Raw genomic sequence first — 26,060 nt, 5'->3', positions numbered from 1 at the left:
CTCAATAAATGTTGATTAATTGTATAATCATCAAGGAAATAAGAAATCCAACACAGGGATGCACTTTTACTATCTGATAAATTCCGAGGAGCCAAAACTACCCAGCAGACACCCTCACTAGGAAACCAGACCTCCAGGGAAGAAGAGAGGGAAGCCCACTCCAGGAAGTTCTCTACATCAGGACAAACCAGCAAGCCCCCAGGCTGGCAGCAAAGGTTACCCACTCTTGGCTGAATCTTGATGATATCCAAGGGACTTCATGGACTCCTGAGCAAGATGGAGAGCTGACAGGGATTTATCAGGAAATACAACTGACTAGGCTTTGACCGATAGTAGGTGTCCTCGCCCCCAACCCCACCATTGCCTCCTCCACCTTCACCATGTCTAAGTGAGACACTACACTCTCAGAGGCTTCTGGTGGTACCCATGTAACAGGTATCTCTCTAGATCCTAGAGACTAGGATATAACCACCTCTGAATCCTGCATCCAGGACAAGGACAGGACAGGCAGCCTTGGGGGCTGCTATACCAGCCCTGGCTCTGAATGCCCTTCAGATACAAGGACCATTTCAAACAGACTTCCTGACCCACGTACCTAAAAGTATGCCCTGCATTATCCTCCATCGGGGCTGGGGCTATACACTGTTAACCAAACAAAATTTTCCATCTCCATGGTCTACCCAGCCACCTGGACTCCAACTTTTCATGCACGTGTATTCCAGTCTTGGATGGCATCATTCAAGAGCATCCACATGAGCTTCATCTTGTTCAGGGCTCATCAACAGCCAGCTGGTCACAGTATATCCACTATATCACTAACCTTCCAAAGATAACAGGGATGGTCCATCTGCCCCACCTCCCTCAGTGGAATCTGCCTAGAGCAAGTCAGTGTTCCTCTCTGCTCAGGACACTCAGCATGAATTGCCCAGTTCCCCATTTCTCCTGGTTACAAGAACACTCTAGCAACCAGCACACTTAAACCCTCCTAAAATAACTTTCTGGTGCACCAAATAATGGTATAAAGGACATATCCAGTAGGAGCCCAGGCAGTCAGAGTGAAAGACCCCAGCTGGCTTTCCTCCCAGTGTATACATTGGAGCATAGTAAGCTTTTCTCCCAGGGAACTTGAGGAAATTATGTGGACCCTTTCCAGACATATTACATCATAGTAGCTATTCTCTTGGTAATTATTGTTGAGAAAATATATGAAAGGATGAGTCTAGAAATACTTTAAAATAAATTCCTATCATATTCATCATAAAGGCACACATAATTGTTTTTCAGAGATTATTAGTCTACAAACAATACTACAAAAGCAGTAATTGTGAGCCTATGGCCCACAGATTAGAAAACACTGAACTAGATTCCCAGCTTAGGTCTGAACCCCCAGATGTGGATCCACATAATGACTTTCAACGGCCCTGAGCACATCTGCCTTCATTGATACTGTCCTCTGTAAAAAATATTAAAATTTATATTTTACAATTGTGTTGGTATATAGACAAATATATTAATATTATGTTAAAATATTTTCTTTGACCTAGATGCTCATTTTTTTCTGACTTTAAAAGAAATGAAAACATTGTCACTGTTGGTCCTTAGCACTATGCTTCATAGAGAAGGCAGCCCTGCCCAGGTGTAAACACCTTCAGGGCAGTGTCCATTTCAAGAACTCACTACTAATTATTAAGTGGGTTATTAGTCAATAACCCAAATGATGGTCATATTTTTTCTCACCTCTTCAATCTAGGGTCTAAAAGGACTTCCTTTTTAGTATTTGAAATGCAGGTTTGAGAAGGTAAACTTCTGATCCTTAATTTTCCACCCCATCGGTTATCTCTCATAATTCCTTAGTGTACTGACTGCTTTCAATCCATAATTCAACAGGTTAAAAAAAAACAGGATGGAAAATTCAAGAAGAGAATTTCTAATTGCCAGATACAGTATTATACTGCCATACTCATTTGCTGTCATTTTAGACCAGTTAGGACTATACCTCTTGGTCTCATGTGCATCCTGTACAAGTTCATAGACAAATAACTGACAGAGTCCACCGATAGATGCAGTTTTTACTTTAAGAAAAATGTCTTGGGCTTCCCTGGTGGCGCAGTGGTTGAGAATCTGCCTGCTAATGCAGGGGACACGGGTTCGAGCCCTGGTCTGGGGGAATTCCACGTGCCGCGGAGCAACTAGGCCCGTGAGCCACAACTACTGAGCCTGCGCGTCTGGAGCCTGTGCTCCGCAACAAGAGAGGCTGCAATAGTGAGAGGCCCGCGCACCACGATGAAGAGTGGCCCCCGCTTGCCACAACTAGAGAAAGCCCTTGCACAGAAATGAAGACCCAACACAGCCAAAAATAAATAAATAAACAAACAAACAAATAAAAAGCCAAGCATTTGAAACCCTTTAAAAAAAAAAAAGAAAAATGTCTCTGCAGGAATAAAGACACAGACCTACTAGAGAATGGACTTGAGGATATGGGGAGGGGGAAGGGTAAGCTGTGACAAAGCGAAAGAGAGGCATGGACATATATACACTACCAAACGTAAGGTAGATAGCTGGTGGGAAGCAGCCGCATAGCACAGGGAGATCAGCTCGGTGCTTTGTGACCGCCTGGAGGGGTGGGATAGGGAGGGTGGGAGGGAGACTGCAAGACAGAGGGGATATGGGAACATATGTATGTGTATAACTGATTCACTTTGTTATAAAGCAGAAACTAACACACCATTGTTAAGCAATTATACTCCAATAAAGATGTAAAAAAATAAAAAATAATAATAAAAAAAAAAGAAAAATGTCTCTGGAAGCAGTGGGAAGGAGAGCTAGAATGTGAACTGTTGGTAAGCAGGAGACCAGTGAGAAGGCAAAGATGATGATTTCAGCTGTGCGGATGCCCAGACATTTCCAGGGTAAGCTCTGCAGGAGGCGGTACCAACCACATGGGAAGATGAGGGAGGGGGAGCAGGTGGGATGGTTGCCTGTGCACCAGTTAGACCTTGACAGCTGCTCAGCTCCAAATTCACCCAAAGCCTACTCTGTGAAATGGACCTGGGCCTTTTAAATATTTTTCCTTTGCCGGCAGGCATGATTTAGGCTTTGTCAGTAGAGGGCACTTGCTTCCTGATTCTGGAGATCTGTGTGTCTTTCTCCAGCACCTGCTCCTGTGTCACATGCAGCTTCCCCAGTACCTGGCAGCTCCCAGCAGCCAGCAGCTTCCGCAGTCATCCCCCTCAGAAGGTTTTGTAGCAGAATGCCTCCAGGGACACACCTCTTTGTGAACAGCTTTCTTTGGCACCCTAGAGAGCTGATTTCTGGCAAGTTAGCCAGCACTGCACCCCAGTGGCTTCTCTGCCACCCAGGGAGCTGGCAGTGCCCCCTCCAACAAGGTCCAGGTCTCAGCCTGGAAGGGGGTGGGGGCCCTTCCTGGTGTGCTCTGTCTCTGCCCCAGCGGTGGTGGCTGCTCCTTATATCTGCTATTCCTAGACTCATTTCAGTTCTTTTGCTTCTTCCTAGCCCATCTCTTGTTACTTCTATCCCCTCTTATACTTAATAGTTTTTTATATTAAACTTTCCCATTACTGTGTGATTTATGTCTCCTGATTTGGCCCAGACTAATAGACCTGGCTCCTAAATTCATAAAGATGGTGATATTATTAATAAATATGAAAAACAGGAAGAGGAGGCAGTATTTTTTTGGTTTGTTTGTTTGTTTGTTTGTTTTGCGGTACACGGGCCTCTCACTGTTGCGGCCTCTCCCGTTGCGGAGCACAGGCTCTGGACGCACAGGCTCAGCGGCCATGGCTCACGAGCCCAGCCGCTCCGCGGCATGTGGGATCTTCCCAGACCGGGGAACGAACCCGTGTTCTCTGCATCGGCAGGCGAACTCTCAACCACTGCACCACCAGGGAAGCCCGAGGAGGCAGTTTGAAAGGAAAGTAATTTGTTCTGTTGTGTACATGTTAAACTAAGGTTCTTGACAGACACTCAGGAGACAGTCAAGAACAGGGCTTTACATTATCTGGTGCTTTTCCAAAATACACATGTTCCAACTCCACCCACTGAGATGTTTATTGAGATGTGATACTAGATTAGGGCACAGACACCTGTATTTTTTTTTCATTTTATTATTTATTTATTTTATTTATTTTGGCTGCCTTGGGTCTTTTGTTGCTGTGCATGGGCTTTCTCTAGTTTCTGTGAGCAGGGTTACTCTTCATTGCAGCACGTGAGCTTCTCATTGCGATGGCTTCTCTTGTTGCAGAGCACGGGCTCTAGGCACACAGGATTCAGTAGTTGGGGCACATGAGCTCAGTAGTTGTGGCGCACGGGCTTAGTTACTCTGTGGCATGTGGGATCTTCCCGGACCAGGGCTCGAACCTGTGTCCCTGCATTGGCAGGCGGATTCTTAACCACTGCGCCACCAGGGAAGCCCTGTATCTTTTTCAATCTCTACAGATGGTTCTCAGGTGCAATTGCAATATTTGACAGTATAGGGTATTGATTTGTAGTTAGATTAATTTGGGTTTATATCTCAGTTTTGCCTTTTATTAGTGATGACTTTGAACAATGACAAGTCTCTTCTACAAAATGTGGCTAGTAATATTTGGCTGTTTAAATTGTAAGAACTAAACTAGATGAAGACATGTAAAAAGCATAGTTCTTGGCACATCATAATATTTATTTCAGTAAATGGTAGGAGTGATTATTCTTCTCATATGTTTTGAATCTGCTTTATTCTTCTACATTCTACTTACCCCCACCTGATATATTATACGGTTATGTCCTTATTTTATAATTCACCTGTCTAGAAAGTAAACTCCATGATAGCAGGGCATTGCTCTAATCAGAGTTGCTCCCTAGGGTCCAGGACCAATGTAAGTAACTCAACAAGTATTAGTTGAGTGAATAAATGATCTAAATCTGAGCAGCAGCAGCATATTTAGAGAGCAGAATCAGTTAACTTGAAAGACGAAGAGAGAGTTGAATTTAAAACACAGCCAATGTTTGAAAAGTAGGAAGAAGAGAAGCAGTCAAAGACATATATACACTAAGTGAGATTGACATATATACACTAATATGTAAAAAATAGATAACTAATAAGAACCTTCTGTATAAAAAAATAAATTAAATTAAATTTTAAAAAAAGATATCGTAGGGGAAGAACAAACTTTTCTACATTTTAGGCTCCTTTAGTGGGATCTGTGAATTAAACTGACAAAGGACAGATTAACAGGAGAAAAGGTATACAAATTTTATTTGATGTTAATTTTTATTGGGTTGGCCAAAAAGTTCTTTTGGGTTTTTCTGTAAGATGTTATGGAAAAACCCAAATGAACTTTTTGGCCAACCCAATACATATACACAGAGGCCTTCAGAGAAAATGAGTGAAGACACAAAGAGGCATTTAGACCCAGGGACTTATATACCAGTTTAACAAAGGGTAATAAATTGTGAAGACCTGACTAGACAAAGGATACAGGGATTAGGACACAGACATCTTGGGTGAGACATTATTCTGCCTTCTGGGAATCTTCTATGATAAACTATCAAACTATTTGCCTGGGCAGGAGACTCTGGCAAAGTAAAGTAATGGTAATGAAGACAGTGGACTATCAAAATCGTGCTAATATGGACAGCAAGGTGTGGTTCTCAGACTGCAGGCTGAGTCGAAAAGTAAGACGGCTTTGGTTTTCACAGCCATAGCCTACAGCAAATAAGATCCACACATCACAATAATAGACATGATTTACTGAATCCAGCCTTCTTCATGTGGTTTAATTTCACTACTGGCTAAGTGTCCAAGAGCCAAAATTGCCAGTCACCCTATCTATGAAGCTGGAATCCCAGGGAACAGAAGCTTTGTTCCTTCAGCAAAGCTTTCAGTCTCAGAAAGAGAAGCCACAAAGCCAGAACACAGACCAGGCAGCACCAAAACATCTCTCCTCAGGAGACCATGGAAGGTGTCTAGACTTACTTACACTGGCAGACTGAGCTTCTTTCCCTTGAGTACTTTTGTAATGTATAAGTAGAAGAAGTTGCAGTATAGGGTGGTCTAGGTAACTGGAGGCAGCTGGCAGCCTTAGGGCAGATGGGGCTGAGGGGGCTTTCCCAGGGCCAGTGCATTATGCCCACAGCCAAATGTGGAGCCTTCCTCCTCAAAACTCTCTATCTGTGCTTCTGAACATATAGCCTGCCGGCCTTCAAGGATATGGTTTACTCATCAGAAATCCTCTTCAGTTTGATCTTACCCTGGTGTCTACTGTTGGAGAAATATAATTAAAAACAAAATCTCATCCCAACCCAGAACACCTCTCCACAAAGGTAAAAGGGAAAAAAAATAATTGTATTATTGAAAAACCATTAAACCAGAATGTGATGCACATTACAGGCAACCCGCTGAAGAGTTTGCAAAGACAGAAAGAAATCTTACTATTATATATTGCTCAGTGGATACATTATATTCATGTTTTCAAGATAAAATTGCTAAATTTATTGTATCTTTGTAGAGGTAGGGTTTGCAATTTGGAATCAGGTGACAGCTGAAGTTCGTCCCATCTCTTCCTGGGAAATGAGATAGAGCGATATCTTCCTTGATTTCAAAGAAATGGCTCTCAGATAGTTGTATGACGGGCAAGAGGCATTTGACCTTCTCTACCACCTGGAAAAGGTCAAGCCCACCCTCAACACCAGAAACCTGACTTTGGCCTCCATTTTATCTGTCATCCCCAAACTCTGTCACATTAATCCTAAATTATCCTGTCCTTATTATAACCAGTGTTCCCAAACTTCAATCCATGGGTATATCCCTGCTTTGGTGAACTCAATTCAAAGGCCCCCATGTTAGCATCCTCCCACCAGGTGTCTGATGCACAAAAGAATTCATATTTCAGTGGAAAACTATGCATTGTGTAGAGGATATTTCTTCAAGTTATCAAGTTCTATCCCTGTCCATTGTCCTTGAGCTCTGGAAGTTGTAGGTAACTGAGAGACTTGCAAATTCTGTCCTATCTTGTGGAGGTTCAATTGTCTTCACTGCCAATCTATGGAAAAAAAGTTTGTCTCCATTTACATGTTCAATTCAATATCCTTTTGGTCTATATACATCTGAGCTTTTTCAGCTTTTCCTTTGCACAGGTTATAACATCTGCCTGATTCCTTCTTGAGCTAAGCAAACATGTTCATTTTAATAACTGTATAAGGAAGTAGTTCAGTGTATGTCACCCTAACATATGCCACTCTGGCATAAGAATTACTTTGAGCTGAAAGTGACTGAGAAAGAGCAGACACAGTATAAATTCTCTGCCCTCCCCCTACCTGCCTGAAAGCAGAACATAAATTCCCCTTGTGAAGGTGCCCTTCCCATCTTCCACTTCCCATACCAAGAAGGGGATAACAACCTGATTAATGGAGATGAGATGGCACCGAGAGGAATCTACATAGCAAACCCTATTAAAACAACCCTTATCTTCCATTAGTTTCCCCCATATATTTACCTAATTGTCAGGGCTCCAGCTGAAAAAACTAGGAGGGTAGAGGGAAAAAATGTTTCCTCCCTTACAATAGGAAGCATGATTTTAACTTTTTAAAAAAACTTTTTCAACACTAGCAGTAGCCAAAGTAAGAGAACCAGCCAAGTGCTCATTTGCTTTACCTGCTACAGGTACCATGCTCCTTTGCCCACCCTGCAAAGGTCTGTAGCACATACCATTCCCCCCGCCCTGCCACAAAACACCCTCTACCCTCCGTTTACTGTTTGCTCTTCTACCAACTCACAGCTCCCCCATTCTTCCTAAATCTACCATTGCCTTCTCAGCCAGCCACCTCTGAACCACCTAAGAGGACATTCCAGCCTGTCCCCTTCCTCATTCCTCCTGGACCCACTGACACCACCTGCACTTGGCTTAAAGCCTGCTTTTTATAGCACTCTTATTGAAATATCAGTAGGATGATCACAACCTAGGACTTCTGAGGATGAAAGGGAGTGATGTTAAAAATCACAAGGCAAGAGGAATAAGTCAGGATTGGCTTGGGAAGCCTGGGATGTATATTCATGCTATGAATCTGTGGGAGAATTTGATGTTAGAATCAGATAATAGATGAGTGCCTGAATCCTGGATAAATCACTCATAAGTTGTGTGATGTTGAGCAAGTTGTTTTACTTCATTGAACTTTGGATCTTTCTCCTGTTAATTGAAAGTAGAAAAACAACTTTCCAGCACCAGTTGTTAAAATTAGAGATCACTAGAAGATTAGAGATATTTAACATAGGGCCTTGCACAGAGGGGTGCTGAAAAAAAGGCATCTCTGATCATCCATGTGAGACCTGATGTGGTTCTTGCCCTCCAGCTTCACATCACAGTTGCAGATTCCAGGCCTTGCTCCTGGTCCTGCCAGCAGCTCAGTCCATCCCCCAGGCCTATGGAGAGGAATCAACACACTTCCTGCCTACCACCTAGAATTTCCCACAACTCTACCTCGCAGTATTGTGTATAAAACTAAGAAAAAACACCTAATATTTTGGGAAAAAATATTTTTCTTAGCCATTTTCATTATTTAAGCACTATCTCATAAAAATCCAAAAGGCAATGATGTTGTAGATAATGTCAGCACTGAAAAGGGACTTTTAAATCTAAATTCTACATAGAATTGAATCTATTCTAGGGGTTCTCAACCTTGTCTGTATATTAGAGTCCCCTATGGAGCTTTTAAAAACTACTGTACAGTTACCTGGATCTCATCCAGAAATGATGGTTCTGTGGGTCTGGTGTAGAGACACATCTTTTAAAAGTTTCCTGATGATTCTACTGGCCAGTCAGGGTGGAAAACCACTGACTTCCTCTCTGAATACAAATTATAAAATTGTGCAAACATGATGAAGGGGTATAGCACATGGAAAATGGCTGTTGTTAACTTGTTTAGATAGTGGATTCCATTATTATTGTTATAACATTATTTGTAAAATAAGCAAAATGATATCAATTACATGTATCTGTGGGGTCTGAGTTATTTGCTTCTAGAAATATCTATTTAGAATCCTGTGAAGATGGCAAGGGAAAGGACAAGATGGGGTAGCTATAAGACAAGAAAACAAACACCACCCACATGGTACTCCCTAGATTCCTTCCATCTCATCCCACTCTGCCCAGTTGCAAACCACAACAAGAATCCTCCACTGTCCAACTGTCAGCTGATGCTCAGCATATATACTTGCTGGGAAGCATCAGAGGTTATAGTCTGCCCTCTGCTCCTCTCAGCCTTCCACGTCTGAGTATTTCAATTCAGACTGGAGGTTACATCATTCTGCAAGGTCCTACCAGGGCTGCAAAGGAGTCTGAAAATCTACTGCTACTAAAAAATTCCACCATAAACTAGAGAGTGGGAGAAAGGAAGGATGGAAATGGACATGTTAAAGCTAGACCTGTGAGCCAGGCTGTCAGAAAAGATATGCAACTCTGAATCATGGGGGAAGTTTTGGCTGCTAGTCTCTCATTTCTTCAAAAACTAAGAAGGGGATGACATTTTCTAAATACTATTTGGTGACTACCTGCTTTAATCTTCTGCAAATACCAAAATCTTTTATATGTGTTTATATCTCTTTTGAGGAAACTCATTCATTCAACAAATATCTACTCAGACTTACCACATGTCAAGAACTGTTCTGAACCCTGGGAACACAATGAACAAAACAGATGAAAAATCTCTGCCCACTGGAGCTGACATACTAATGAGGAAATTATCACCTACTGTGGTAATTATTGTAGTTATTATTCTCCTTATCTCACCCCTCCACCTTTGTTGTAAACTGGCACATTACTTGCCTTATTTTCCTCTGACCAAATGCAACATATTATCTGGTAAAGACTTGTTTCTTAAACACTTATGTTGGGGCTTCCCTGGTGGCGCAGTGGTTGAGAGTCCGCCTGCCGATGCAGGGGGCGCGGGTTCGTGCCCCGGTCCGGGAGGATCCCGCGTGCCGCGGAGCGGCTGGGCCCGTGAGCCATGGCCGCTGGGCCTGCGCGTCCGGAGCCTGTGCTCCGCAACGGGAGAGGCCACAGCAGTGAGAGGCCCGCATACCGCAAAAAAAAAACATTTATGTTGAACTGATGAATGGCTAGAATAGTAGACTGCTTTCATAGATAATGGCTTTAGTGAAGGTTTCTCTTTTGTCTACAGGCAAAATTAATACCTCCCTCCCTTTACAGTCTCAAGCTTTTATTTCAGCTGCTCTCCTAGTCCAGCTATAGCAAGATTTGGTTGAGTTGATGCCTTTGTCTCCACCATATTGGCAGTAGCTTCTGATGAAGAAGCTAATTGAAGTACCACTGCATTCACTAGCACTAAGAAGACTCTCAAATATATTTATTCAGTTCCATAGGAGAGCAAAATTTGCCATCCCCAAATGAGTCTCTTTGGCATGTGGATTATTTCAAGCTGAAAACAATCAAGGCTCAAAACACTAAGGAAGAACCTTTGATCTTCCTGCTAACTGCCTGAAAGAATTTAGACAGAGGACCTGTTCCAGGAGGGGAGATATCATCATAGATGCGTTGACTAAAAAAAATGTGCAACCTAAAAGTTGAGAATTATGTTTTATTTAGCAGACTTGCTAAAGACTTAAGCCTGGGAGACAGTCTCTCAATAGCTCTGAAGAACTGCTCTGAAGAGGCAAGGGAGGAGCCAGGATATATAGAAGTTTTTGCAAAAAAAACCCCAAGTAGTCAGAACATCAAAAGATTACTGTTAATTAAAGAAAAACCAGACATCTCAAGTTAATGAATTTAGCACTTTTCTGTGTATGGGAAGATGCAAGAGTTTGGGCTCACTGAAATCATTCCTTTGCTATGCACCTTAACTATGTAGGGCCAGTATCCTCTTTTCTCCATCCTGAATCTCCTCAGGGTGTACCTTTGCGGGCGAAGGGCGCAGCTGCAGTTGCAGCTGTCTTGATGGCCACAACATCCTTTGTTTAGTGATTGTGGCAGGCGACATTCTTTGTCCACAGATAACTATAGTATAATATGAACAAGGTGTGGTAGACAGGGAGGAACCTAGCAAAGTCTGTTTGTTAAAACTCCTCTCTGTGTCCTATTGTTTCTGTATGGTCCAGCAAATATTTGTTAACCAAATGATTGCACTTTCTTTTTTTAAACATTTATTTATTTATTTATTTATTTATTTTTGGCTGTGTTGGGTCTTCATTTCTGTGCGAGGGCTTTCTCTAGTTGTGGCAAGCCGGGGCCACTCTTCATCGTGGTGCGCGGGCCTCACTATCACGGCCTCTCTTGTTGCAGAGAACAGGCTCCAGACGCTCAGGCTCAGTAGCTGTGGCTCACGGACCTAGTTGCTCCACGGCATGTGGGATCTTCCCAGACCAGGGCTCGAACCCATGTCCTCTGAACTGGCAGGCAGATTCTCAACCACTGCACCACGAGGGAAGCCCTGATTGCGTTTTTTCATCTTCCTGTGAATTGCCTTCCTTCCCTTAGAAGTCCCAGATCTTTACCTCCTTCTTCTTAGTCCAGGATGACATATATACCTCATTTTACCTGACTGTCTTTTGGAATCTCTCATCCTCTGATTCCCTGTACATATGTAACTAAATGTGGGTTTTTTTCCTGTTACTCTGTCTCATGTCAATTTAATTCTTAGACCAGGAAGAAGAACCTAGAAGGGTAGAGGAAAATTTTATTTTCCTTCCCCAACAGTTCAATTCAAGGTTGATTTTTCATTATACTTAATTACTAGGTAATTTATCCATCCATAGAGTAGAAACTACAGCTAAGATATGAAGTAAGACCCTGGGCTCAAGCCCCAGCCACATAGTTGATTCAGGATGTGACCATAAGCAACTTTCATTCCCTCCTGAAGTTTCCATGCCTGCCAAACTATGAGTGCTAATTAATACATTCTTAAGATTCCTTTCAGCCTTAGAATTCTAAGCACTAAACAGACATAAGCTAGTAAACTATGGCACTCTTAAGTAGGGAGAGTGTGAGGGGTAGAGTGAAAGACAGGAAGAAACATGAATATTTGTAATTTTAAGGACTGGGTATAAGGTAAAACCCAAAGTTCATATCACTTTTTGTTGTTGTTGTAGACCAGATTGGGAGGTCATTTTGAAGTGCCTGCATGCACCTATTCATTAGGCCACTGGAAGTACAGGTCTAGAAATGTGGCCATCCAAGCTAGAGCTCAGAGGCTGGAAATCAGAGTAGTTATAACAACAGCTTATGAGTCGCCCAGGCCTGGGTTCAAACCTGACTTTAACCTTTACTAGATATGAGAACCTAGACAAGAACTTTAACCTTACTGAATCATAGTTTCCACATCTGAAAATAGTTATAAGAACTTACTCCTCCTGAGGTTTGAGGAATGGATTACATGAGACAATGTATACAGCAACTAGCAAAGGACCAGGCAGCAATAATGATAGGTGCCATTATTATCATATAGATGCGAAAGTCATCGGTCATCACAATACAGATGGGGGGTGTTGCCAAGGGAATGATGCTGGAAAGCTAAAGAGAATCAAAGACAAAAGCTCAGGGACTCCAGTACCAGAGAAACATGCAGAGAAGGAATAGGCAAAGCCGTGGAGACAGGGTAGCCAGAGCAGCCAGAATGCCAGGGGAGAATCAGGAGAGGGTAGTGAGCTGGAGGCTGATAGGAAAAGTGTTTCAACAAGCAGAATGAATCAGTTTCATCCCCCTTTCAGTAATGGAGGACAGGTGATAAAATTTAACCCTTAGATTTGGCAAGTGGAAGTGACCTGGAGAATGGGAGTTTGAAGAGCTCTGTGAAAATTGAGGAAATACACAAGGATATCAGTTAGCACTCTTAAGACTCTGAAAGCTTAATCATAAAAATGGATGCATACTTTTTTTTTTTTGCGGTACGTGGGCCTCTCACTGTTGTGGCCTCTCCCGTTGCGGAGCACAGGCTCCGGATGCGCAGGCCCAGTGGCCATGGCTCACGGGCGCAGCAGCTCCGCGGCATGTGGGATCTTCCCAGACCGGGGCATGAACCCGTGTTCCCTGCATCGGCAGGGGGACTCTCAACCACTGCGCCAACAGGAAAGCCCTGGATGCAAAATCTTAATAAAGAATATAATCTAGATTAAAATCAAAAAGAGCCTAATTAAAAGCATGAGCACATCTAAACACATAATTTGGTCAAGCTAAAAATCTAAGAATCTTCTTGCTTTTTTTTCACTTATCTTAAAATTAAGTCCATTAAAAACTCCTTTTGACTCTGTTTCAAAAATCAGTGCAAATTCCTCTACTTCTCTATCTCCTCTGGCTACCACCCTAACTGAAAGCAGCACTCTCTGCTCTGTGCCACCTGCATCTCAACAGCCTTCTGCCTCCTTTCTTTCTCCTGAGAATCCATTCTCCTGAACAGCTGCTATGGTGCTATTTTTAAAACAAGAATCAGATCATACCAATACATTGTTTTACATTTTCCAGAGACTAACCATTGTACTTAGACTGAAATCCATACAAAGGGGTTTGTGTAGGGTCAGTAGGGTCCAATGTGGCCCCACCAGAGACTACCTCTCTGACTTCACTGCATCCTTGCTTTCTACACTTAAGCCACATTGATCTTTTTGTATCTTATACATGTCAAACAATTTTGTATTTTTTTAAGAGGGTGCCCCAAATGACATAGCTTCAGGCCTAGTTAAACTTAGATCCACCTCTGCTCAGCTCCCTGTCACCATCACATCAGCCTGTTCTTTAACTGAGCTTACTGTATGTGCCAAGCACCATTCTAAGAATTCAACATGGACTTTTTAATTTAATCTTCACCACAACTCCATGAGATCAATAATATCATGATCCTGATTTTTACACATTAGGAAAGAGAGTCTTAAAGAGGTTGAAGAATTGAAAAGGTCCATACAGCTAGAAAAGAGGAGATGGGATATTCAACCCCAGGCAGCTTGGGGTGGAAGAAGGAGGGAGGGAGGAAAAGAGGCAGAGAGAGGCAGAGAGAGAGAGAGAGAGAGAGAGAGAGAGGCAGAGAGAGAGATGAGGCTGCATATGACAGCTTAAAGAAAAGGGAGTCAAATGTTACTGGAAGCTAGAGAAAAGGAGACCTTTATTATACAGTGGCAGAATGTTCCTCATTCTCGGCTCTCCAAATGACAGATGATTCTAAAATTAAGAAACGGCTTCCCAGCAGAGATCAAATTCAGGACCCTATCAGAAATATATCATCTAAAGGTGAGACCAAGGGAGTGACTGTAAATTCCTTCCTTAAGGCTTAAGAAAGGTTTGAGGTGCTGTTTCAAATAGACCAAAGTTCCTGTAAGGAAGGATCTTAATGGTGTGTCTCACAGATCCTCTCCTTACTGCAATTCTAAGAATTTTAAGAGCATCGTCCTATAGCAGTCTTACAAAAAGCCCAGTACAGAAGGGCTTATCTCAGTGAGATTTGTGGGTGTGGTTTTTGTCTAATGGAGGGAAACAATAATATTCAGAGGAGATCTACAAAGTTTTAAAGAAATTGTACTGGTGAATACACAGCTTAAACTAAAAGAGACAGAGGACATTTACAAAATTAAAAGAGGCCTTTGTACCCACAAATAACTATGTGTTGGAAGTAGGCTAGAAAATTACTCTGTTGCATGCATAGGCTATTTATTATGAAAAGGGAATGATGACTCAGATGGCAAAACCAAGAGCCCAGAAGGCAGAGCCAAGAGCCACAGTAAATCATTCCCAGGAAGTAAGACTGAATCCTAATCAAGAAATAGGTAGTATATGCCCAGCTAAATTTCAAAGTTGCTTTGGAATGGCAACTCTTGGGTTTCTCCCATTTTCTCCTATTAAAAAGCAGTTTAGAGCATTTCTAAGCCTATTTCACTATTGTATGTTGGGTGTGTGGGGAGTAGAGAACTTGTCTTTTCAGTTCACAGGTCTTTTAGGTAAAGAGGGATTGCATTCAAGGAGCTGTACACAGGGAACTGCACACAGAAGCCTCATCTTCACCTGCACCACATTTATATGGCAGGATTTACATGATTTGACCTGATGCTATAAAGGGCTGATAGTTGAGGGTCTTTCAGGAAGTAAAGAATATTTTTCATGTGAGAGTGATATAACTGTTGTGGCCAGAGGGTGGACATACTTTCCAAAGATGCCACATCTATCCCACATGCTCTTCTTACAATGCAACACTGACACTCCTTCGGATCTGTGTAACTACCTCAACAAAGAGTATGTGGCACAGTGACGCTGCATGGATTTTGAACCTAAGTCAAAAAAGGTGATTGGCTCCTACCTGGCTCTCTTTCTTTCTTGGACACATGAATTGGGAGCTGATATATAAGAAGTATGAAATTGCCAGTGCTGGAGAGACTTCATGTAGAAGACACTTACAGATAGAGCTACCAAGGAGCCCCAGCTATTAGTCACCCCCAGCTATTTGAGTCTTCCTAGCAGCAACTGCCAGACATGTGAGTAAGAGATCCTTCACATGATTTCAGCTCCCAGCCTTCAAGCTGCCCCAGCTGACACCAAGTAGAGCAAACATGAGCACTGTACATATTGTATATTTGTGAGCGAAATGGATGTTAAACTAGTATATTGTGGGGTGGTTTTTATGCAGCCATGGTAATTGGAACAATACTCCTGCCTCCAAGCAGATCCTGTCAGACTGTAACTAAGAAAACTATTTCTAGAATATTAAGTGAGGTACCTACATTACAAAGATATTCCCAGGCATCCAAAGTTCTACTGCTCCAATCTTGACTCCTGAATGCCATTGGGACCCAATGACCCTCTTTTCAGCAATCGCCCAGCCACACTCACTCTAGAATTTCTCCCACTTTGTCCCCTTCAGAACTAATTACCACAACCCTGGACATGAAAGATAATTTCTATCCTGATGGTATAACCAACCACCTAATCTTCACTATTCATTCAATTTTTATTCCAGTTTCGGAAGGCAGTTTAAATATGCTCTTACGAAAGCACACCACAGTCCAGACGGATTCTCTACTGCTATACCTCCAAATTTAAATATCACTGCTTCAGCTACTAAAGCTCCATTGATTCTTCACAGGAAAACATTACTCTCCCCAATGCCAATCACTCTTCCATCAATGCTCCATCAGTGCTACTTAATCCATCCTCTACCAATCTTCGAGGACCCCATTCCTTCTGGAACCGTTGGCATTCAGCCAATTTACGGACAAAACCACTTATGGCTCCACCTTCCTTCACCTCCAAAATTTTAGAAAGAACAATCTATGCATGTTTCCACTTCATTGTTCCCTCTTTACTGCTCAAAGTGGAAGACAGTTCAAAGGGCACAGCTGGTAGAGAGGTGAGGTCTAGTCTAGGCTAGCTGGACAGCCACCCAAACACAGCCTCAGGGAATACATTATTTCTTGAAGACATCATGATTTGAAGTTTGGACCTCTACACATCCAAAAATCATATCTTTCCAGAACTAGAGTTGATATGACCCATAAGTAGACTCATGATGATCAAACTAATTCTGATATATAAACATGTTTTCCAATATCAATTTATAATAAGAATTCATACCTGCTTTCTGTGGACAAGAATACTTATGCCCACCAGATTTACTACTGCTTTTTGCTTTTTCCCTCAACTGACAACTGAAGTCACATTTTTATATTCTTTTCTATCAATCTAAGACATACTTTTTTTTTTTTTCAGTTATAACCTCTCCAAAATCAGAATGCTTCTTACAGCTGACTGTGTTTTACAGTTACTGTCAGCCAGGTGGCAGTCATGATGTAGTGCATTTAAAACTTTCTGTTGATTTGGCAGTTTCTGAAAAAGTTAAACAGAGAGTTACCATTTGGCCTAGAAATTCCACTTCTAGGTATTAAACCCAAGAGAATTGAAAACATGTGTCTACACAATAACTTGTACATGAATGTTCATAGCAACATTATTCATACTAGTCAAAAAAGTGAAAATAACTACTAATGCAAAGATAAACAAATTGTGGTATATCCATACAATGGAATATGATTCAACTAATGCATAGATAAACTAATGTATAGATTAAAAAACTGTGGTATATCCATACAATGGAATATGATTCAGCCATAAAAAGGAATGAAGGTATAGATTCATGTAACAACATAGATGAACATTGAAAACATTATGCTAAATGTAAGAAGCCAGATATAGAAAACCATATATTATATGATCTCATTTATATGAAATGTCAAGACCAGGTAAATCCATAGAGACACAAAGAAAGCTGCCATGGTTGGGAAAAGCAGGTACTGGGAAGTGACCACTAATGGTACTGGGATTTCTTCTTGGGGTAGTGAAAATATTCTGGGATTAGATGGTGATGGAATCTCTTGCAGGTTGGCAGAATGTTGTGAATGTACTAAAATCCACTGAATTGTATACTTTAAAAGAGTAAATATGACCATATGTGAATTATATCATAAAAAGGGGGGGGGTAAACAACAAAAAAGTCACAAAATCTATGTCAAAAATGGGAAAAAACAAAGCAAGAAAACTTCTTGGTAAGATGAAGAAAGTGCTATCATCAAAGTGTCTGGGATTCAGTGACACACAGTATGTGAGGAACACTGTTTGCCAGGCACTGGCAAGGCCACTGAATGAAATGGATATTTAAATGACCAAAGGAAAAATTTTTCTTGCATAAAAATCAAAGGAGGGCCCTGAACCAAGATGGCAGAGTCGAAGGACATGCTCTCACTCCCTCTTGCGGGAACACCAGAATCACAACTAGCTGCTGGACAATCATCGACAGGAGAACACAGGAACTCACCAAAAAAGATACCCCACATCCAAAGACAAAGGAGAAGCCACAATGAGATGGTAGGAGGGGTGCAACCACAGTAAAATCAAATCCAATAACTGCTGGGTGGGTGACTCACAGACTGGAGAACACTTATACCACAGAAGTCCACTCACTGGAATGAAGGTCCTGAGCCCCATGTCAGGCTTCCCAACCTGGGGGTCCTGCAAAGGGAGGAGGAATTCCTAGAGAATCAGACTTTGAAGGTTAGTGGCATTTGATTGCAGGACTTTGACCGGACTGGGGGAAACAGAGGCTCCAACCTTGGAGGGCACACACAAAGTACTGTGCGCACTGGGACCCAGGGGAAGGAGCAGTGACCCAGGGGAGACTGAACCAGACCTACCTGCTAGTGTTGGAGGGTCTCCTGCAGAGGTGGGGGGTGGCTGTGGCTCACCATGGGGACAAGGACACTGGCAGCGAAGTTCCAGGAGGTACTCCTTGGCATGAGTCCTCCAGAGTCTGCCATTAGCCACACCAAAGAGCCCAGGTAGACTCCAGGACTGGGTTGCCTCGGGCCAAACAACCAACAGGAAGGAAACCCAGCCCCACCCATCAGCAGTCAAGTGGATTAAAGTTTTACTGAGCTCTGCGCACCAGAGCAACAGTCAGCTCTACCCACCACCAGTCCCTCCCATCACGAAACTTGCACAAGCCTCTTAGATAGCCTCATCCACCAGAGGGCAGACAGCAGAAGCAAGAAGAACTACAATCCTGCAGCCTGTGGAACAAGAACCACATTCACAGAAAGACAGACAAGATGAAAAGGCAGCGGGCTATGTACCAGATGAAGGAACAAGATAAAAGCCCAGAAAAACAACTAAATGAAGTGGAGATAGGCAACCTTCCAGAAAAATAATTCAGAATAATGATAGCGAAGATGATCCAGGACCTCGGAAAAAGAATGGAGGCAAAGATCGAGAAGATGCAAGAAATATTTAACAAAGACCCGGAAGAGTTAAAGAAAAAACAAACAGAGGTGAACAATACAATAACTGAAATGAAAACTACACTAGAAGGAATCAATAGCAGAATAACTGAGGCAGAAGACCAGATAAGTGACCTGGAAGACAGAATGGAGGAATTCACTGCTGCAGAACAGAATAAAGAAAAAAAGAATGAAAAGAAATGAAGACAGCCTAAGAGACCTCTAGGACAACATTAAATGCAAAAACATTCGCATTCTAGGGGTCCCAGAAGAAGAGAGAGAGAAAGGACCCGAGAAAATATTTGAAGAGATTATGGTCGAAAACTTCCCTAACATGGGAACGGAAATAGCCACCCAAGTCCAGGAAGCACAGAGAGTCCCATACAGAATAAACCCAAGGAGAAACACTCCAAGACACATAGTAATCAAACTGGCAAAAATTAAAGACAAAGAAAAATTATTGAAGTCAGCAAGGGAAAAATGACAAATAACATACAAGAGAACTCCCATAAGGTTAACAGCTCATTTCTCAGCAGAAACTCTACAAGCCAGAAAGGAGTGGCATGATATACTTAAAGTGATGAAAGGGAAGAACCTACAACCAAGATTACTCTACCCATCAAGGATTTCATTCAGATTTGATGGAGAAATCAAAAGCTTTACAGACAATCAAAAGCTAAGAGAATTCAGCACCACCAAACCAGCTCTACAACAAATGCTAAATGAACTTCTCTAAGTGGGAAACACAAGAGAAGAAAAGGACCTACAAAAAAAACCCCAAAACAATTAAGAAAGTGGTAATAGGAACATACATATCGATAATTAATTTAAACCTGAATGGATTAAATGCTCCAACCAAAAGACACAGGCTTGCTGAATGGATACAAAAACAAGACCCATATATATGCTGTCTACAGGAGACCCACTTCAGACCTAGGGACACATACAACTGAAAGTGAGGGGATGGAAAAAGATATTTCATGCAAATGGAAATCAAAAGAAAGCTGGAGTAGCGATACTCATATCAGATAAAATAGACTTTAAAATAAAGAATGTTACAAGAGACAAGGAAGGACACTACATAATGATCAAGTGATCAATCCAAGAAGAAGATCTAACAATTATAAATACATATGCATGCAACATAGGAGCACCTCAATACACCAACGGACAGATCATCCAAAATGAAAATAAATAAGGAAACAGAAGCTTTAAATGACATAATAGACCAGATAAATTTAATTAATATTTATAGGACATTCCATCCAAAAACAGCAGATTATACTTTCTTCTCAAGTGTGCATGGAACATTCTCCAGGATAGATCACATCTTGGGTCACAAATCAAGCCTCAGTAAATTTAAGAAAACTGAAATCATATCAAGCATCTTTCCTGACCACAACGCTATGAGATCAGAAATGAATTACAGGGGAAAAAATGTAAAAAACACAAACACATGGAGGCTAAACAATATGGTACTAAATAACCCAGAGATCGCTGAAAAAATCAAAGAGGAAATCAAAAATCACCTAGAGACAAATGACAATGAAAACACGATGGTCCAAAACCTATGGGATGCAGCCAAAGGAGTTTTAAGAGGGAAGGTTATAACAATACAAGCCTATCTCAAGAAACAAGAAAAATCTCAAATAAACCATCTAACCTTACACCTAAAGGAACGAGAGAAAGAAAAACAAACAAAACCCAAAGTTAGCAGAAGGAAAGAAATCATAAAAATCAGAGCAGAAGTAAATGAAATAGAAACAAAGAAAACAGTAGCAAAGATCAATAAAACTAAAAGCTGGTTCTTTGAGAAGATAAACAAAATTGATAAATCATTAGCCAGACTCATCAAGAAAAAGAGGGAGAGGACTCAAAACATTAAAATTAGAAATGAAAAAGGAGAAGTTACGACAGACACCGCAGAAATACAAAGCATCCTAAGAGACTACTACAAGCAACTCTATACCAATAAAATGGACAACCTGGAAGAAATGGACAAATTCTTAGAAAGGTATAACCTTCCAAGACTGAACGAGGAAGAAACCAGACACAGATGTAGAGAACAAACGCATGGACACCAAGGGGGGAAAGTGGCGGGGGAGTGGGGGTGGTGGTGTGATAAATTGGGCGATTGGGATTGACATGTATACCCTGATGTGTATAAAATGGATAACTAATAAGAACCTGCTGTATAAAAAAATAAATTAAATTAAATTAAATAATTAAGAAAAAAAATGACCAAGGGCTTCAAGTTATCACAGATGGAGGTATTCATCTGCCTTCATTTCTACAGCAGAAGTCAGTGAATTATTGTTAGTAGTAGTATTAGTATTTGCCCATAAGCCAAATCTGACCCCCCTCCCCCACTTGTTTTTGTATGAAGTACAGATAAAATATTTAATTTTATGTTTTTAAATGGTTATAAAATAACAAGAAAATTAATATTTTGTTACAAATCAAAATTATATGAAATTTGAATTTGTGTTCATAAATAGAGCTTTGCAGGAACACAGCCATGCCCATTTTGCAAGACAATGGTAGAGATGAGCAGTTGTGGCAGAGACCATATGGTCCACAAAGCCTAAAATACGATATGACCTTTCACAGAAAGTTTGCCCTCCCTTGATCTAAACCACTGAGATGATAGAAGTCACTGGGCAACTAATTTTACTAATAAGGGCGCTCAGGGTCCAGAGGAATGCAGCTCCCACACATCTTGCATCTTTTCCAGGCTGGTATTTCCCTGATAACTATTCCAGCTTCCTTTAAACACATTAGCCCAATCAGTTGGGCTACAGTGATATTTTCCCTTCCTGTTCAATTAAGATTGTATTGTTTCTACATTTCCTGTTGATTTTAATGGTCAAGCTCTTAGAGGTCTAGGGGTACCTTCCTGCTGCCTGTGTGTATGATCTCTTCCCTTGGGACAGGGGATAGCAGACACAGTCAGTGCCCTCCCATGTCTCTCAGACCTTTAGGTAGGCTCCAGATGCCTTCCAACTGCCAATATCTGCCTCTTGTTGCCTGGGGAATTTTTTCAGAAATACAATAGGCTTCTTACCAAAACTTCTGGCAGGTGAAAAATGCAAAGGAATAAACACCTCTAGGCGTAACCCTCAACGAGTAACTCTTGAAGTTGGCAGATAAATAGCCCAGCTGTCTCATCCCTTGGGCATGTATCTGCATAATTTCCAAGAAGGTCCTTGTGGGATTAAGCTCTAGTCTCCCACTATAGCAGATCACTTAATATTATGTTATAGTTGCTTTTCTTACCCTATTTTACTTCTCCTGTTCATATCAGTGTTTCCTGAAATTCCCAAATAACCTGCTTAAACCAGAATTCTTGTCTCAGTCTCTGCTTCAAGAGAATCCAAACTAAACACTGGAACTAAAATTACCCCTCCTATAGCCCTTGAAGTAGAATCTCCTGGGCGGAAGTTGTACTTGGTATAATATACAGAATCCCCAGAAATTTCAGCTCTTTCAACAAGGGGCAAGATGAGGACTGACTAGAAGAAAGTTTGTTCTCTTCCCAAGAGAGGTCAAGAATAAACGCTTGCACTGAGAATAAAACCAAGGTTTCCCTAGGTCTCTACTCGTTCCATCATTGGAGATGGTTGCCTGTTACCTGAAGTTCAAGTTATATTGCCTCAGTTTAGACCCATATGTCTAGCAGCCTAATGGACATCATCTGGTTGCAGCCCACACTTCACTTTTATATATGTTATATGTATGTATATATGTATATATGTGTATGTACATATACAGGCACCGAGATTATATATGTATATATAAAATCTAACCCAATATTATCTATATCCTCCCCTATTCCAACTCCATCCCCCAAAACAAATAAATTAATAAAAGTCTTGTCTTCTGATATTCCTTATTTCACTCATGGTCTCACCCTCCAACACAGTTTCCAAATTTAGAAATATTCTTAGCCATGCCCTCTCTGGCACGCCCCACACGTAGCTGGTCACCAAGTCCTCCGGTGCAGGGGCCACAGTACCTGTGCATCACTGTTGCTCCTAACATCTCCTATCTCCTAACTGACCTCCTGCTACTAGTCTCTCCTATGCCATTTGGCTCTCTGCACTGCTGCCAAAATTACCTTTCAGAAAAAACAATCAATTGTATTCTGTCACCTTGCTTTGAAACTTCTTTGACTCCATTTTGCCTACAGAATAAATTTCAAATCTTCTTGTTATGTCCCTAAGGCCCTTACCAATTGGCCCAGCCTCCCTAGAAGTTAGCTATTTCTCACACATATATGAGTGATTATTTTTCAGATGGATACAGATGCTGTTGAGATAAAGAAAATAAAAAACTCATTTCAAAGTTTTACTGAATTCATACTAGTTTTATTCATGTATTTTTCAATCAATGGAACACAAAAATGTATAACTATTATCATGTGGAGCTGTAATTTTCTGATGTTTAAAAAAAATTCTCATACTTGAAAAGTTGAGAGTCAACTAGATTTATGTTTTTTTAAGTACTTTTCCAACTTTCAGCACTTATTCACGCTAAGTAACTTTTTAAAGGCAGGAGCATTCCAAGGATGTAGACTTTGAGAACAATGGTCTACATGGGCTGAACAATAAATTTGGTCTTGTAGCAGCGTAAGCATGTATCTATATAGTGTGGGTGTCAGTGGGTGGTGGAAAGGAGATTAGTCTAGGGTTTATACGTCGATAAACAGCTCAGGATACTATACTTTATTTTCAATTTTAAAAAGTCTGGCTCCTTAGGTAGACTTCAAAAAGGAAACTGGAGTAAAGCCACCTGAATTATAATACAATTTAGGCTTCCATAATGTCCTGTAATAAGAAGGGAGGATGGAAACAGTTTTCCCCCTCGTGAATCCACTAGTTCTTCAGCATCACCAGGACACCATCTCGTATTGGATAGTCTCCCATTATAGAATCAGAATGTGGTGACTGGAATAAGCAGACTCTGGATTCAAATGGATTTGGCTTCAAATCCTGGCAACGCTCTTGGTAGCTCTGTGACCTTGAACAAGTCACTTCTCTGAGTCTCAATTTCTTCATCTATAACACAAATAACAGATCCATTGTACAACATTATGACTTTAAATGAAATTAAGTTGTTCTTGTAGGTATTAATGTCTTCTTTTCTTTCCCTGTTACTAAAATTACCATGCTCCCAAATATCTCATATATGTTTAAGGCTTCAAACCCCATGTCTGGAAAGATCCTTAGAGCCTATTTAGACCACCTTAGTTTTCAGATATGGAAATCAAAAAAGGTCAGGTAAGTTTCCTATCATAATATAATGAAGTGATAATATTTGGAATATCCACAAAGGAAAATAAGGAAAAATAAAATTAAAAGATTTTGAGAGTTGCTGGAAATGATCAAGGTCAACAGAGGTAAAACAAAAACAGCCCACACATGTGCATCAGGGAAAGGATTTTCTCCAAAAATACTTTTCAAAACCAGAAAGGAAGAACGCAGATACCAAAGGTCTCCCTGCCTCTGCACCTACTGCTGTTGGAGATGGTTATCCAAATGTCCCTCATGTTTCTGCAGGTCTTGCAAGCAGAGGCACTAACTGCCTTTGAACCAAGCCATCTTTTCAAGAATGTTTGTATAGTGAACAGTTGAGAAATGAGGACAGTTTCCCCCTCTAGAGCAAAGGGAGGTTTTTCTTACTTCCCATTATAAAAGATTTGGGTTCTCTAAGCTCAGGGCTCTTCCCTGTAACACAACCCACTCACTGCCCATGAAGTTGTCACCTAGCCCTCTTCACTGCCCTGTAGGAATCTGGGTTTAGGGAACCACTGCAAGAAAATGCTGATGCTTGGCTACTGCTATTACTGTAATTAAATCCTTTGTCTCTGATCCAGGGGTCTCATATCTTCTGCCCACATCCATGAAACTTTCTGGCTAACTTGTTAGTTTGCAAGTAGGGGGAAAACATCTCAGACTCTCCACAGTTCTGGACATTTGCTAAGTATTGTCAATGATCAAAGCTGGCTTTAAGTCCTTAAAGCAGAAACTTTAAAATAGGCTCCCCTGACCGCCTCATGCAGACTACTAGCAACTAAGGCAGACCCAGAAATAGTAATAATAACCATTTATTTAGTGTACGGAAACTCTTAGTGCCCCATTAAAATCCCCTTTGGATCTCTTCTAGCAGCTCCGTGATCTAATCCCCCAGCTTCGGAGGGCTTTGCTGCTAACAGCAGGCACCTGTGACCTTCTCCAGAGGCTTGATCTTGGGCACCAGAGCCACCTCACCTGTACAGAGTACAGGAAGTGGCTGGGGGGTTATATTTCTTCCAGGAAGCCTTGAAGACAATGAAGTAGAAGTACTGACTGAAGTAGAAGTAGGGGTGCCCTGCTTCTTTTCCTCAAGGCTAGATAAACTCTATGGGTATAATTTATGCTCCAGAAGTTCCTGTGGGATCAGGTTGAGACTGACTGATTGTGATTTGGGCCATTTGAGGGCCTTCAGGTAGTTTAATTTCACCCTTTTCTATATTCCCAGCATTCAAATAGGCCTAGCAGAAATCCCATCTAGGAAACTGCTCAGCCCAGGAAAAACTCCAATCTGAAAACTTGGCAGCAACAGCCCAGTTCAGGCAGCAGAAGAATGCTTTTCCTTGGCAGCCGTACTGGCATCTGGGGGAAGTCCTGAAATGGGAAGAGCCTAGAGGGCTGCTCTAGGGAAAGTTTATACAGCTGGGAAGCAAAAGCAGGCTGCTAGTCCTCCCTGCCACCCTAAAAAGACCACTGCTGTCCATGTATGGCTGCAAATCCAGTTCATAGGGCTACCATGACACTACATCCATAATGAGTCTCGTCTCAACAGCACCCCTTGACTCCTACCTGCAGGCAGCCTAAGTATGCTGTGATGGTTAAATTTTATTTGTCGACTTGGCTAAGCCATGACAGCCAGTTTGATCAAACATTAGTCTGGAGGTTGATGTGAAGGAATTTGGTAGGTGTGATTAATTTCTACAATCAGTTGACTTTAAGTAAAGCAGATTACCCTTGACAAGGTGGGTGGGCCTCATCCTATTAGTTGAAGGCCTTAGCAGCAAAAACAGGTTTCTGGAGGAGAATTCTTCCTCAAGACTCAAGACAGAGGTCCTACCTGAGTTTCCAGCATTGTTAGTCTGCTCCATTGATTTCAGACTTGTCATCTCCCACATAACTGCATGAGCCAGTTCCTTAAAATAAATCTCTTTACATATAATTACACACAATCTCCTATTGGTTCTGTTTCTCTAGAGAAACTGATACAGGTATGTTCCACCATTCCCAGTCTCAAATGC

General features: G+C 41.5%; 1 protein-coding gene across 1 annotated transcript in view; it reads right to left on the bottom strand.

Annotated features, from left to right (window-relative positions):
• Positions 1-26,060, bottom strand: part of LOC308622230 (uncharacterized protein) — a 112,018-nt gene that overhangs the window by 9,228 nt on the left and 76,730 nt on the right. The window lies entirely within an intron of this gene.

Source organism: Mesoplodon bidens (assembly GCF_964165515.1).
Source record: "Mesoplodon bidens genome assembly, chromosome: 9".
Taxonomy (NCBI): domain Eukaryota; kingdom Metazoa; phylum Chordata; class Mammalia; order Artiodactyla; family Ziphiidae; genus Mesoplodon; species Mesoplodon bidens.
The sequence above is the reverse complement of the archived record's forward strand: the minus strand, read 5'-3'. Positions and strand labels throughout refer to the sequence as shown.